The sequence below is a fragment of the Ovis canadensis genome, chromosome 26 (genome assembly GCF_042477335.2).
Source record: "Ovis canadensis isolate MfBH-ARS-UI-01 breed Bighorn chromosome 26, ARS-UI_OviCan_v2, whole genome shotgun sequence".
In the NCBI taxonomy this organism is placed as follows: Eukaryota; Metazoa; Chordata; class Mammalia; order Artiodactyla; family Bovidae; genus Ovis; species Ovis canadensis.
In genome coordinates, this window is record NC_091270.1 from 38300514 (window position 1) to 38317636 (window position 17123).

A 17123-nucleotide genomic window follows, 5' to 3' on the forward strand; every position below is an offset into this window, starting at 1 on the left:
TATATATCTATCCATCTATATATATAGAGAGAGAACCTGCCTGTCAGTGCAGGAGACATGAGTTCAATCCCTGGGTTAGGAAATTCCCTGAAAAAGGAAATGGAAACCCACTCCACTATTCTTGCCTGGGAAATCCCATGGACGTAGAAGCCTGGCAAGCTACAGTCCATGGGGTCACAAAAAAGTCGAACACGGCTTATCGACTAAATAGCCTCCAATTAAAATAAATAAATTTATATTAAAAATAAATAAAAGTAAACTTTCACATTAAAAAAAAACAATATATGCCAGTTCAGGCATAATAAAAACTAAACCTAAATATTTTACCCTTGGGTAAATTTTTAAAAAGACAAAATTTGTGTGTGCTTGAAGTTCCAGGCTTTACGTAAATTTCTGATAATATCAGAATCTCCCCACAAAGTTTGACTTTAATATTTTATGACCTTCATAACATAGTTGAAGATCAATGAACTCAAGGTTTCTTCCTACAAATTTCTCTTCTTAGAATAAAGCTGAAAGAGAGGTATAAGATTATTACTGGGAAGTGGGTAAAGAAAGTACAGGATCCCAGAAGTTCAGGCTCCTTGAAGGAAAAAAAGAACTTAATTCTCAGAATCATTCTCCAAGTCAAATTCCTGTTTACTCAATCTGTAATTCCTATGTTATCAGGTAATTCCTTTTTTATATGAGAGGAAAACTGTCTGATTTTAGGTGTTACATGTTCATATATGTTGATAGTATGATACTTTATATTTTTCAGAACATTTCAATCAAACAATGTAGATAAAATATGTAAATCATATACTAGAACTGTGAAACTTATCATAGTCACTCAGGATAATTCATCAATGTGATCTATAAAATAAAAACCATTTCTATAGGCCAATGCCAGAGAAGGCAATGGCACCCCAGTCCAGTACTCTTGCCTGGAAAATCCCATGGATGGAGGAGCCTGGTGGGCTGCAGTCCATGGGGTCGCGATGAGTCGGACACGACTGAGCGACTTCACTTTCACTTCTCACTGTCATGCATTAGAGAAGGAAATGGCAACCCACTCCAGTGTTCTTGCCTGGAGAATCCCAGGGACGGGGGAGCCTGGTGGGCTGCCATCTATGGGGTCACAAGAGTCGGACACGACTGAAGCGACTTAGCAGCAGCAGCAGCAGCATAGGCCAGTGCAGATGAAATATTGTCATGTAGTTTTTATATAAACATTGGTCAAAATACTGATAACAGTGATAATTAATGCTATGGTAATTAGATTTGCTAAAAATGTAATAACCTTTACCACAGTATAATGGGGATAATGTTATCTTTTATTTACCAAAAACATTATATTGATCTATAATGGAAAATACTACTCTCGTAAGTAGTTTAAACAATATAAATGTTAATTTCAGCAAAATAATTCAGGTTTTTTTATAGCTCTTAGCCAATTTTGATCAAGGTATGGAATTCTATATTGCTTTTTCTTACATTCCCTTACAGGTATTGCTTATCTTTGGTAAAGTAATAGCTAAAAATAATAAGATATTTTTTCCATCTCTTACACCTTTTGTCATGAGTCTGTAGTTGGTGGATAAAAATAAAAGGATAAACTGAAAAGTTGAACAAGGAATGACAGTAGTAGATAGAACTAGTTTTTGTTCCTAATTATTTTTCTCCTGTAGCTCCCTTATTTAAATCCCAGTCACAAACAATGATGTTTGAGAAACCCAGAATGGATGTTAATGGGGTCCTGTGTCATAAACAAGTTCCATGATGCCATGTCTACCATTATCCCAGTAAACTATTAAGACTAATTGTGTATTAAATAATTATAATGTCATCGTCCTAAAATTTACTTTTCAAATGTGCCCAAATTCACAATTCAAATGGAATGTCATATGTCATCATAATTTTACTTGTTTAGCACTCAGTACATTTAGAGAGTCAATTAACTCCTAGGAACGACTAGCTATTATCGTTGGATCATTTACTCATCTTTGATATTCTTAAATCCATTTATCAAAAATCAGTGACATAACCAAATTATATAAAAACCTTAATTATAACCTACCAATATAACACCCTATTTTTTTCTTTCTTCTATACTTCTTCAATGCTCAGAGTCATGGTTGACTCTATGGTAATAAGAGAGAATGTAATTTGTAAGAAGTTAAACAAAATATTTACATTTAGTGCTGCTGCTGCTAAGTCGCTTCAGTCGTGTCCGACTCTGTGCAACCCCATAGACGGCGGCCCACCAGGCTCCCCTGTCCCTGGGATTCTCCAGGCAAGAACGCTGGAGTGGGTTGCCATTTCCTTCTCCAATGCATGACAGTGAAAAGTGAAAGTGAAGTCGCTCAGTCGTGTCCAACTAGTAGCGACCCCTTGGCCTGCAGCCTACCAGGCTCCTCTGTCCATGGGATTTTCCAGGCAAGAGTGCTGGAGAGGGGTGTCATTGCCTTCTCCGATATTTAGTGCTAGTTTTCTTTTAACGTTTCAAATTTTGAGGCTTAAACACCATATAATAATGAAAATGGTTATTAACAGCTTCTGCAGCAGGGTTGATTCTGTGATTTCTTCTGAAAGAGCTTGCCTTCATTGCTTAAGGGGATTTATGAAAAGGCCCATCAGGCAGTAGGACATATAAGCAGTCTCTATGCCCAGACAGAGGTGTCTGTACCCATCCTTTGCCTTTTCCAGGGGCTGTCAATCAGCTATGCACTTAAAAATCAAATATGTTTTATTCATATCTAGAGAAGATACACTGAAGAAGGGACTGGCTACCCACTCCAGTATTCATGGGATTCCCTGGTGGCTCAGACAGTAAAAAATCTGTCTGCAATGCAGGAGACCTGGGTTGAGAAGATCCCCTGCAGGAGGGCATAACAACCCACTCCAGTATTCTTGCCTGGAGAATCTCATGGACAGAGGAGCCTGACAGGCTAAAGTCCGTGGGTTACAAAGAGTCGGACATGACTGAGCAACTAAGCACAGCACACCTCAGAGAAGATAACCTTGATAAACAAACTTACACATTAATTATGGTTCTGTAAGGAAAATATTTTTAGTTGATTTGTTTTCTTACCATTTTGAGTAAATGGATACAAATAAATGCAGTCTATAGGACAAAACAAATATTTTTGAAATATATTAAGTGTGTAAGGATAGAAGTAAAAATGTACTAATTAAATTTAGTACATTATTTGTCCATAGGAAAGCCATTTGTATCCTATTGATTACTTAACTGTATTGACCTTCCCCGTAATAAAGGTGTAAAGGGGAATGTGACTGATGGCATGATCCCACTATATTTAAGGAGAAACATATAAGCTTCTTATAGGAAACCAGATATTCTTCTTCACATACACAGAATTAAAAAGTATACATTGTTTAGTTGAAAGAAAACAAGATGATATAGTGTAGACTATTTTTAGCATCTATATCAAAAGAAGCATTGGGTGTGTTAATACTCTGGCAAAATGCTTTAAAGAAGGCTGAGCTCACAATAGCAAAATGCTGTTATATAAAAGCATTATAGGGAGCAAAAACATAACATGTTTACCAGTTCAACTTAATTCAGTTATAAGAAAATAGCTTTATCTGCAAGAGATCATGTGTGTGTGTTTTACATATTCCTTAAATGACATGCACTTACACCTGGGTTTGTTATTGATCAGAGAAAGTAAGAACCCAAATCCGTAGTGATTGTTACTGGATCTTTTCACTTAAGAAATAAAGTGAATCAGTGATAAAGCTGACGTCCTTCAGTAAAAACTGAAAACACTAAGTTTCAACTATGTTGATGTCTCTGCCTGCCTCAGTACATCCAAGACAGACAGACAGACAGACAGACAGACAGACAGACACACACACACACACACACACACACACACACACACACACACACACACACAGCAACAGGCCTCCCACAGAACTGGTATATGGAGAGTACTGGGAATCAGTCCTACTACTGCATACAGCAGGCTTGTTTGACACAGCAGCATTTTATTTCATGCAATTAATTACTTATGCCACAGGTTAATTTGTCTTGAAGCTTTTCCAAAAATCATGGCAAAATAAAAATGCAGTAACAGGCAGTGAGTAAAATAGCATATGTTTTTTTTTGTAGTAGCAAATCCAAATACAAATTTATTGTGCATATGTTATATAGAACAATAGCTTGAATATGTTTATAATGAGTTTAAAATAACATAATTTTAAGGAAAATGTTACTATTAAGAATTTAATGTACACTAATGCATATTAGATTGTCAAAACCACTGAGCACGTTTCTAATGTTCCACAAACTTATGCTATACATCTGAAAGTCTCACAATATCAGACACAAAATATGCTTGCCAGAAAGGCATTCTAATGTGACTAATTATTAAGATGTTTTAGAAAACCAAAAAAATCAGCCTATAAATTTAAAATTCTCTTTAAATTATAGGAATATATGGATTTTCACTAATACTATTGTGAATCCAATCATATGAATTATATATCACATTGTTGTAGAAGAGTATGTTGACCTAGAAATCATAATTTTCTCATAAACTAGTTTTAGAAAGAAATTATGTTTTGATAGTTAATAACATAGATTCAGGGGCCAACCTAATCCTAGGTGTGTCATTTCCAGCTCTGTGACCACATGCAAATTACTCCGGGCAATCTCTCCAGGCATCTGTGAGAATCACACAAGTACTAATGCAGTAGATGTGAGAATGAAATGGGTGAATATATGTGAAGTGCTTGGAACATTTCCTGGAGCAGGGTATGCATTCTGTATATGTTAGTAACTGTAAATTTTATTTCATCTGCCTGTAAATAATTCTGTGTAGTTGACCAAGCCTCTCAAGTTTATTTTTCTTATCTATCGAAGGAATATTATTTGAGATTGTCTCCATGGTTCTTTCCTATTCCAAGACTTAAAGTGAAAAAAAAAATTTTTTTTATGTTTAGAGAACTTAATTGATAAATCCTCTGGTCAATTAACTTCCCCACACTCCTGATAAAAAATGACATATAATTTGATTATTGACATCTTAGCCCCAAATTATATGCACATATTTTTCATGGAAATGGAGAATGTAAATAAGCACAACTAAATCAGCATGTTGTAATTCTTTCATCAGATTTTGGCTTATAAAAGTTTGTTTTTTATTGAAAGTTAATCCACAAAATAATTCAACAAGTGCCATCAGCTTATTTTTGTCTATACTAAAAATCAGCATGTTTTGTCCCTAAATGAATAGAGAAAAATGTAGATGAGGGTTTTATAATAAATATTTAAAGACCCCTAAAGTGACATGTAATCTTGTGTTAAAGCAATTACTGTGAACACCTGGGAATCGCTTAATTGACTGCAGATGGTGTAGGACATGTAAAAAGTAGAAGGTTACAGATTATTCTCACGTACCAAATTTATGTTTTCTGTCATTGACTCATTTTTATAACTTAGAGTATACTGTAATAGTCTGGGACAACTTAATAAGGATGAGTATTTTATGTAAAATAAGTTGTGCAAACCTTGAAGAGTGGATCCACAAAACATTTAGGAATAACTTTGCATGTACATTTTAAATGATTAAATACATTGTTGAATTTTTTGTTCATTATTAAAATTCATTCATTCATTTACATTAATTAAACTAGCATTAATTTATCAGTTTAGGAAATAAATGCCTCTGATATGAGGGAAAAGATGGCATTCCTGGAAATTAGGACCCCAAATCAGTGTAACTCAGGTATAAAAAGAGTTATAATGCCTGAAGGAAAGACAATGATGTACATGTTTTGAAACATTTTATTACAGTATTTTATATCATGTGTTAACATTCTAAAGCATTATACTACCTTTTAAAGTTAGTGTTTGTATTTAATTTAATAATTTCTCAAGTGTCTGTATATTTAAGAGTGCACCATCAGGTCATACCAAGAATATTTCTTCCTGGAGGACCTAGACCAAGTTCTGAAATAATGGTCTGGCTAGTCTTGTCCAGCATGTGCCCGCCTCTGTCCTCCTTCTCTTCCAGGGTTCTGATGCCTCAGTCTGAGATCAATCACTGCATTTCTGCCAGGCCATCTCCACTCCACGGTGCTCTGTGCTATGGTACTAAGGCCAGCCCTTCAAGGTGTTGGCCTAGACTTCTCAGAACCAAAGGTTGCTCATCGGCTGGGATTGTCACTGGATCCCAAGGATTTTTTGGACAGGAAAATGTCTTTGAACTTGCTCTCCTTCTGGCAAAACATTTATTTTTCAACATATAGTCTTTGGTAATAATGCTCTTAGTTGTCAAAGAAATACTCTAGTCTTGAGTATATAGACATGAGAATGGGAGGTGAAATATGGTAATTCTAATCATATTAATAGTCTAAAAATGGCAGACACCTGCATCATAGCACTCTCAGGCCGGTCCATCTCCTTATATAATGATAAACAGAGATAATACAGATATTTTTCAACAAATATAATGCACATATTTGTGAAGTGTTTCTAACTTTGTATTACTGAGGAAAGCACTGAAGAGATGGATTTACATTTAATTCATTCTATAATTATGTAAAACTATTCAGAATATGCCATGACTATAGCTCAGTATTTAAACTTTAATATTAAGCAGTTGTAATACTTTTTTTAAAAAATGATATATTACAGAGCTCATTGAAGGATCTGTGTGCATGGTATATCGTGTCTGACTCTTTGAGACCCTATGGACTGTAGGATAAAAGTAGGATAAACAAAATATTGGGCTTCCCAGGTGGTGCTAGTGGTGAAGAACCTGTGTGCCAATGCAGCAGACACAAAGTTCATGACTTCAATCCCTGGGTCATGAAGATCCCCTGGAGGAGGGCATAGAAACCCACTCCAGTATTTTCACCTGGAGAATCCCATGGACAGAGGCTATAGTCCATGAGGTTGCAAAGAGTCAGACATGACTGAGTGGCTGAAAATGCACACAAAACAGTAAAAGAGTAGTTTCCATTTTCATATTTTAGGTATTTCATTAGCATTATAGCTATATGACTTACCTGGAATTAATGAATCTACAGCTTATACGCTGAGCCCGACTTTGTTTTTAATGAGGCTCCATTTGTGGGACCTCAGAACTGCAGGTGTACTTGAGTTTCATGTATAATTGACTTACAGAACATGCAGTTTTGTGTTGGCATTAAAAATAAACTTGTCTTTGGAAATTTGGTTAATGGGGCGTACAGTTCACAAATGTAAGGCTATGAGACTAATGATCAGCAGACATCTGGTGGTAGGAAGCTAAATAAAATGTAGGGATCCATGTGTACACAGATTATTTACTTCAGTACCAGGGGCCTTACATGACATCTCAGCCAAACCTAGTCTACCAAAGAACAGTACTAATTGCCAGGTCATAGAATAGAGGGAGATAAACCATCAGAGGCCATTATTTATGATGGTCCAGGTCTGAAAACTATTAGCTCTTTTTGCTTAATATTCATTTCATATTATGTGTCTATTTTTATATATAATTTTGGAGATATTCCAAGTAAGATAATGAATCATCAGAAAAATATAGCATGATGGGAAGAGAAAATTGAGTATAAGCATAGGGGAAAAATAGGCCATAGCAATTCTTATTTCCAAGTTTTTATTGGATTTTTATCAATACACTTGTAATGAGGAGACAACATTTCCAAAATCTTTTAAAAGTACCTTAAGATTAATGTCAATCCTTTAATCTGCATTTGTTAGTTAACATATATAATCAGTTTTACAATATTTTCTCACAATATTATCTTTGGATATTTTGTCTTGTATTTGCCTGAAATCAATAATATCCACTCCTATACACTCCTTTTATGTAATGATTTTGGCATGGCTTATTTTGAATCTTCCATTCTGAGGTCATATGCCTGCTGCTTTGCTTTCTAAATGCTCACGAACACTACAGGCTAATGTATGTTTAACATTCCATCTTCCTTTCCCACCCGCCCCCAAGGAATTAAAGCATGCTGACCTCACCATCTCTCATGTCACAATATTTAGAACAAAATCTCTCATTTTCATTTATATTATCTTGCCATTCTTTATCATTCTATGAATATTACCGAAAATACTTAACAGGCCAGTCATGCAGCTTTTTGGGGAGGGTAGGGATTTGTGGGGCAGGTGATTCTAAAGGAATAAACTTCCTTTCCCCAGGTCTCTGTCTTCTTGAGTCTTCGTGACTGTCTCCTTCCTCTCCTCCCCTGCAGGCTCATTTCTCACCCAGTTTGTGAACTATTTTAATGGAATCAGTAAAACCACAACTCTTTACAAGGAGACTAGTCAAACAAATTTCCCATTTAATCATAGGTATTTTCACATTCAAAGCTCTGAGGAATCAAAACTTACAGTTTAAAAAATTACAAATTTACAAAAATTACAATTACTGAAATAAAAGATACAGATGGTACTGAGTGCCAGAATGGATGCAGAGCTCCTGGAATACCTACACTCTGCTACTGGAAGTGCAAAAAGATCCAGACACTCAGGCAAAGACTGCCTGTGTCCGATCAAATTAACAAGGTCACATGGGTCTTGTTAAATCACTTTTAATAAGATCTGTGGTACAAACACCCTCTTACAACAATAGAAGAGAAGATTCTACATATAGACATCACCAGATGGTCAATACCAAAATCAGATTGATTATATTCTTTGCAGCCAAAGATGGTGAAGCTCTATATAATCAGCAAAACCAAGACCAGGATCAGGCCGTGGCTCAGATCATGAACTCCTTATTGCCAAATTCATACTTAAATTGAAGAAAGTAGGGAAAACCACTAGACCATTCAGGTATGACCTAAATCAAATCCCTTTCAATTATACAGTAAATCACAAATAGATTCAAGGGATTAGATCTGATAGACAGAGTGCCTGAAGAACTGTATATGGAGATTCATGACATTGTACAGGAGGCAGTGGTCAAGACCATTCCCAGAAAAATAAATGCAAAAGGGCAAAATGACTGTCTGGCGAGGCCTTACAAATAGCTGAGAAAAGAGAAGCTAAAGGTAAAAGAGAAAAGGAAAGACATACCCATTTGAATGCAGAGTTCCAGAGAAGAGCAAGCCTTCCTCAGTGATCAATGCAAAGAAAAGGAGGAAAACAATAGACTGGGAAAGGCTAGAGATCACTTCAAGAAAATTAGAGATACCAAGGGACATTTCATGCAAAGATGGGCTCAATAAAGGACAGAAATGGTATGGACCTAACAGAAGCAGAAGATGTTAAGACGAGGTGGCCAGAACACACAGAAAGTGAAAGTGAAGTCACTCAGTCATGTCTGACTCTTTGAGACCCCATGGACTATAGCCCACCAGGCTCCTCCCTCCATGGGATTCTCCAGGCAAGAATACTGGAGTGGGTTGCCATTTCCTTCTCCAGGGGATCTTCCCAACCCAGGGATCGAACCCTGGTCTCCTGCATTCCAGGCAGACACTTTAACCTCTGAGCCACCTGGGAAGTCACACAGAACACACAGAAGAACTATACAAAGGATCTTCATGACCCACATAACCACAATGGTGTGATCATTCACATACAGCCAGACATCCTGGAATGCAAAGTCAAGTGGGCCTTAGGAAGCATCACTACAAACAAAGCTAGTGGAGGTGATGGAATTCCAGTGGAGCTATTTCAAATCCTAAAAGATGATGCTGTGAAAGTGCTGCACTCAATATGCCAGCAAATTTGGAAAACTCAGTAGTGGCCACAGGACTGGAAAAGGTCAATTCTCATTCCAATCCCAAAGAAAGGCAATGCCAAAGAATGCTCAAACTACCACACAATTGCACTCATCTCACACACCAGCAAAGTAATGCTCAAAATTCTCCACACCAGGCTTTAACAGTACATGAACCATGAACTTCCAGATGTTCAAGCTGGATTTAGAAAAGGCAGAGGAACCAGAGATCAAATTACCAACATCTGTTGGATCATCGAAAAAGCAAGACAATTCCGGAAAAACATCTGTTTTGCTGTATTGACTACGCCAAAGCCTTTGACTGTGTGTATCACAATAAATTGTAGAAAATTCTTCAAGGAATGGGAATACCAGAGCACCTTACCTGCCTCCTGAGAAATCTGTGTGCAGGTCAAGAAGCAACACTTAGAACTGGATATGGAACAACAGACTGGTTCCAAATCGGGAAAGCAGTATGTCAAAGCTGTATATTGTCACCCTGCTTATTTAACTTATATTCAGAGTACATTGTTAAAAATGCCAGGCTGGAGGAAGCACAAGCTGGGTCAAGATTGCTGGGAGAAATACCAATAACCTCGGATATGCAGATGACACCACCCTTATGGCAGACAGTAAAGAACTAAAGGGCCTCTTGATGAAAGTGAAAGCGGAGAGTGAAAAAGTTGGCTTAAAACTCAGCATTCAGAAAACTAAGGTCATGGCATCTGGGCCCATCACTTCATGACAAATAAATGGGGAAACAGTGAGAGACTTTATTTTGGGAGGCTCCAAAATCACTGCAGATGGTGACTGCAGCCATGAAATTAAAAGACGCTTACTCCTTGGGATAAAAACTATGACCAACCTGCTGCTGCTGCTAAGTCTCCTCAGTCGTGTCTGACTCTGTGCGACCCCATAGGCGGCAGCCCACCAGGCTCCCCCGTCCCTGGGATTCTCCAGGCAAGAACACTGGAGTGGGTTGCCATTTCCTCCTCCAATGCATGAAAGTGAAAAGTGAAAGTGAGGTTGCTCAGTCATGTCTGACTGTTCGTGACCCCATGGACTGCAGCCTACCAGGCTCCTCCGCCCGTGGAGTTTTCCAGGCAAGAGTACTGGAGTGGGTTGCCACTGCCTTCTCCGATGACCGACCTAGAGAGCATACTAAAAAGCAGAGACATTACTTTACCAACAAAGGTCCATCTAATTAAGGCTATGGTTTTTCCAGTGGTCATGTTTGGATGTGAGAGTCGGACTGTAAAGAAAGCTGGGCACCAAAGAATTGATGCTTTTAAACTGTGGTGTTGGCGAAGACTCTTGAGAGTCCCTTAGACTGCAAGAAGATCCAACCAATCAATCCTAAAGGAAATCAGTCCTGAATATTCATTAGAAGGACTAATGCTGAAGCTGAAACTCCAGTACTTTGGCCATGATGTGAAAAACCAACTCATTGGAAAAGACCCTGATGCTGGGAAGATTGAGGGCAGAAGGAGAAGGGGACGATAGAGGATGAGATTGCTGGATGGCATCACCGATGCAATGGACATGAGTTTGACTAAGCTCTGGGTGTTGGTGATGGACAGGGAAGCCTGGCATGCTGCAATCCATGGGGTCACAAGAAGTTGGACACGACTGAGCAAATAAACTGAACTGTAGTACAAATCTAACCATAGTTCTTTCTCAGGCATCGAAAGTGTATAATAAAGTGTCATTTGCTGCCAAGATCCTTGTTGTGTTTGGCCGGGATCCTTATTAACTATTGAAATCACTGAGTCCTCATTATTGATTGAAAGTTAGCTTAGCATCATTTCATGTTCAGTCTTAGTTACTAAAATTATTTGCAAATAATTTCCAGCAAGCATTACCATTACGAAAGCTTGTTCTACCTGTTTTTTGTTCTACCCAATTTTATGTTTATGCTTCTAATTGTTACATGATATGCTGCTTTATCACACATATGTGGGTAGCTACCAAATATACTCCTTTAAATTTTCTTCTCTTTTTCTTTAATCACAAGATTTAAAGATTTAATCACCAACAAGTCAAATATTCTTGGTTGTGTCCATCTGATAGTCATGCTTATCTCAAACTCAACAGGAATCTAACTACTGGGTATTTTCAAGAAGCTAACAAATAATCTATATCTGCCTATGTATTTAGTTTTAAAAGACAGTGGAGGCTAATTTTCCTTTCAACACTAATATTCCATATATAGAAAACATTTTAAATAATGAAATTAATCAGCTTTTCTACAAATGTCAAATTTCTCACCCATAATCAACTGACCATTTAGAATAGCCATAACTTTTTTGAGTGGACACTAAATAAGACACCTCAACTTCTTAGTAACCTTAAAGCTCAATGAAAATAGAAATTATCTATGAATACTATAGAGATTGTTGAAATGATATTAATAGCAATGCAAACAATGTTAACTACTGAAAATTACACGAACAATGTTGAATAGTTCATGGTTCTTGGGAATAAGTATTTTCAAAGGAGAATACAGTTATAATATAAAAGAAAGAAATACTGCAAAGCTGCTTTTGTGACAGAAAGTAGTTCATGAGGTCACTGGCTGAGGATAAAAAATGATGAACACCAAAAATACTTTCTCAAAATACACCAAAGAATTTTCTTTATGTGCAGAATGTTTAACAGATTGAGGAAAATATTGGTTGGGTCACAGTTTAAGTATCAAGAATAAATAGTTTTGAAAGAGAATCTGGTAAGTGTTTCAAGGAAAGAATATCATGTTGCATTAGAAATAATTTAATAATGATTCTGATCTCTAATGGGCTTTCTGGCCTCCTTCCATTTTTTTCTTTTATTGTGCCTCTTCCCCCCTAGTCATTTTATTATTTTTATGATACCATAATAAAAGCTTTTCTATGGCAGAACATCAATAGATCTGAAATTATGCTTTTCTTTCTTTCTGTGTAGCAGACATAAGCAAAGTAATCAAAATAAAGAAATATTATTTTAGCATAATTGAGCTTTTACTTACTTATGGACTTAATTTAAGAAGCACAAAGTTACATAACATGTACTAAGTTGTGATGGTGATTTTTGGTTCAAAGTGATGGAAGGCACAATTAGAAAGTTTGAATACTTCTCTGACCACCAATTCTGCATGCTTCTAGCCTTCAGAGGTAGAAATATCTTCCGTGCACTTGCCACCGCTTTTACCCCCTCCGTTTTTTATACCATCCTTCCCATACCCAGTGCTATCTCGTCTGCCAACAAGGAGAATACTAAACTTATTCAGTGTGACCATTGGTTCTGTTCTGTGCTTGATACTCCCATACCCTACTAAATGTATTCTCAGTCGTGTCCGACTCTTTGCAACCCTATGAACTGTAGCCTACCAGGCTCCTCAGTCCACGGACTTCTCCGGGCAAGAATACTGGAGTGGGTAGCCAACCCCTTCTCCAGGGGATCTGCCCCACCCAGGAAAGGAACCGGTGTTTCCTGCGTTGCAGGCAGATTCTTCACCATCTGAGCCACATTCAGTAGTGGTAGTAGTAGCATTAGTTTTGTAAGGGGAGATCAAGTAGAAGAAACTCTTTAGAGAATTATCCTAATTTATATTGGATGGTATAGATGATCACTCACGGTAACATTTCATTCTAGCATCCTAATTTTAATAAGCGTTATCACTTGATTTATCGGTATAGGCAGGTGCTTCCACATGTCATGACATTCATGAGGCTGCTGCTGGGCGATAAGCACAATTAAATTACCCGCAGCATCTGGCCCTTTAACCAGTCACTGACAGGACATTAAGGTTTTATATTGGTTCCCTCTTAGCTTTCTGACATTCCAACAGCTCATTAATTCTGGTCAAAAATTACTATTCTAGATGTGGATATTTTAGATGAACCTAAAAATAAATAGTGAATTTAAGGTCTTCTATTAATTACATCATTTTACATTGATATTTATTGAATATATACATTCATAAGTAATCTGAACTCTACAATATACATCTTTATTCATTAAAATGATCCACTGTCTCCAAAATTAACTTACAAATGTAAAGCAATTCTAATAAAAATACTAATGGATATTTTACAACTGGATGAAATGTTTCCAAAATAATATTATTTAAATGAAGAGCCTAGAGAATTTTAATAAGTGTACATCAACCATTAAAAGCACAATAACTAGTGTAGTCTGGGATTAGCAATAGCAAGAACAGTAGAACATGATATAAAACTGAGAATGATACCTATAATAGTTCAATATAAGGTAAAGATAGCCTTTCAAATCATCAAAGAATTGAGAGGAGGAATTACTTATTTAAAAAGTGAGATTGACATAATTGGTTAACAGCTTAGAGGCAAAAGTTAAATCTCTATGTCTTTAAACAATAAAATAAATTGACCATACAGTAAAAGTTTTAATTTAAATTTTGAACAAATAATGGGAAAATATAATAGAAAAACTATATTAGAAGAGCCAGCTGATTTTGTGTAGAGAAAGTCTTCTAGAGTATACTTCACATCAGAAGCTGCAGGAAACCAGTTGATTGAAAGCTAAAATTCTTATGAAAGTAAATAATCCATAAACAAAACTGAATTAAATATCAGCAAAAGCACATCTCACATGAGGTTTTATGAAGGCTTCTAGTAGGTGGTGTCATTCCTCTTGGTCTCCTGGAGAATTCCTGCTCCTGCCTGCCATGTTTTTCCCACTCTCTTCTGGTTTTGAGTCCCCACATCCGCTTCTGCTTGGAATCCACCCTGTGATAGACTAGTTGAGATTACATCTATGTTGTTGTCATGAGAATTTATCTAATGTGTATAAAGCATAATGCCTCCCAAGTAGAAACCACTCTGTGCCAGCTATTGTAATATTGTTATTATTTTTCTTTCAGTGGATTTGTTGAATATTTTATTTTTTAACAAATGTTTATTGAGTCCCACCATGTATCAGGCACTATGCCAGGACTGCAGATACAGTGATGAGCAAAAGCAACAGTGGTTGACTCTAGTGGGAATTACAGTTGTTAATCTATCAATCATAAAATCACATCTAAATGTACATATATGGTAAGTGCCTTGGAGCTAGTGGTAAAGAGCTTGCCTGCCAATACAAGAGACTTAAGAGACCTGGGTTTGATCCCTGGGCTGGGAAGATTCCCTGGAGAAGGGTATGGCAACCCACTCCAGTATTCTTGCCTAGAGAATCCCCATGGACAGAGGAGCCTGGCAGACTAAAGGCTGCAAAGAGCTTTGCATGAGGTTGCAAAGAGCTGCCCATGACTGAAGCAACTTAGCACACAAGAAAGTATTTAATAATTTATCAATTGTCTTCTGACATAAATTTTCCCAGTTCAGAACTACCATTTTTTCTAAAAGTTGATCAAATCTTCTTTTCCAAGTTTTGCACACACATGCGCACACACAATGACAAGTGTGTGCATATAAGAGGCTGTTGATAGTTACACTGTCTGCATTTGAGCCTATAGAAGTGATTTGCATTTTCATTTGTGGGCCTTCTTCCCTGAAAGCTCTTGGTCTCTCTATTTTATGCCCCTTTCCTTAATTTCTGCTTGAAATTTAATTATTTTCCAATTTTTGCAGACCAAATGAATTCTTGACTTCCATTTGTTTTTTAACCTTGGTGTTCCTGGCCAAATACCCATGAATATGCTGTCTCAACAATTAACATAAGATAACTTGTGCAGATTTTGAAATTATATCTTTCCTTTTGTGCTTCTCACAATTTCAGATGTTGGAAGTAGCTATAATCTTTTTTTAAATCATATTAAGGTAGCTCTCTCTCTCTCTTTTTTTTTCTTTTTTACTGTTGTGCACCTTTACAAAATCATTAGTATATTGTAAATGTTCTGAAATAGTTTTTCTCTATCTATTAAAATAATCATGACTTTCTTTCTCTTTTATTCAGCCAATTGAGGGAGTTACATTATTCATTTAGACTTTTAGTTTGAAATAATCATACAACTGGAAGTTGCGTAAAAGTATACAAGGAGATTCTGAACATCTTTCCTCCCTACTCTTGAAATGCCTTATCTTGTGTAACTGTGATATATATAATATAAAAGCCAGGAAATGGACCTTAGTACAATATATAGTTTATTCAGACTTCACCAGTTCTACATGCCCTCTAAGTTGTGTGTGTGTGTGTGTGTGTGTGTGTGTAGACTTCTATGCAGTTGTACCACTTATGTATTAAATACTTTTATTTAATTACCACCACATCAAGATACATAACTCTTCCACTCTAAAGTTCTCTTGTGCTCTTACAGGCCCAGATTTTTTAATGTCTTGTTTTGCTGATTAGAACATTTAGAACTACAGTGAATGAGTGGAAAAACCCAAAATCCTTGCCTGCTTACTGATCTTGGGAGAAAAATACAGTTGCCCCTTGAACAACATGGGTTTGAACTGTGAGGCTCTACTCATAAGCAAATTTTTTCAATAGTAATTACTATAGGTAATCAATAGTAATTACTATGACCCAAGGTTAGTTTAATTAGTGGATGAAGAACAGATATATAAGGACCTCAGTTAGGAAGGAACCTTGGCAATGTGGAGGGCAGACTATAAATTATAGCTGGATTTTTTATTGCAGGGAGAGTTGTCACCCCTAACTCCCAGCTGATCAAGGGTCAACTGTATTCAGCCTTTCTAATGTTAGATATAGATTTGAACTTATTTTATTTTTAGGGGGAAAGATAATTTGTTTTTATTATAAAATAATTCCTTTTATTATAAAAAAATATAACTGCTCAGGAATCTTAACAAAGGAAAAGAATATTTCACACTCAGAAAATAGACACTGGGATGCAAAATAGGTCTAAATTGAAGAAGTTCTCTACTTCTAGTTTGCTGAGAATTCTTAACATCTATAGATAGATTTTCAGTTCAGTTCAGTTCAATCGCTCAGTCGGGTCCGACTCTTTGCGACCCCATGAATCGCAGCACGAGACTTTGACAAATACTTTTCTGCATCAGTCTATATTATTACATGGTTTGTCTTTTTATAACTTTTTGTTTTTTAATTGAATTGTAGCTGACACACTATATTAGTTTCAGGTGTGCAACACTGTGATTCAACATTTTATATACATTGTTGAATTTGATCACTACAGTAAGTCTAGTAACCATCTACCACCATGCAAAACTACTGCAATAGTATTGACTGTATTCATTACACTGTACATTACATCTCAGTGACTTTATTTTATATCTGGACATTTCTACCTTTTAGTCCCTTTAACCTATTTTTCCAAGTATTCTATTCTGCCTCCTCTCTGGTAAACCCTTGTTTGTATTTGTATTTGTCTTTGTCTGACATTTCAACTGGGGCTTCCCTGGTGGCTCAGACAGTAAAGAATCTGCCTGTATTGCAGTAGACTGAAGTACAACTCCTGTACTAAGGGTATTAAGATAATTGAAATACCCT

General features: G+C 36.5%; 1 protein-coding gene and 1 non-coding gene across 3 annotated transcripts in view; one reads left to right on the forward strand and one right to left on the reverse strand.

The window, feature by feature from the left end:
* SGCZ (sarcoglycan zeta) overlaps nt 1-17123 on the forward strand; it is a 422745-nt gene that overhangs the window by 312760 nt on the left and 92862 nt on the right. The gene's annotated exons all lie outside the window — the stretch shown is intronic.
* Nucleotides 9401-9472, reverse strand: TRNAS-GGA (transfer RNA serine (anticodon GGA)). Its single transcript has one exon. It is a non-coding gene; the product is annotated as a tRNA-Ser (tRNA).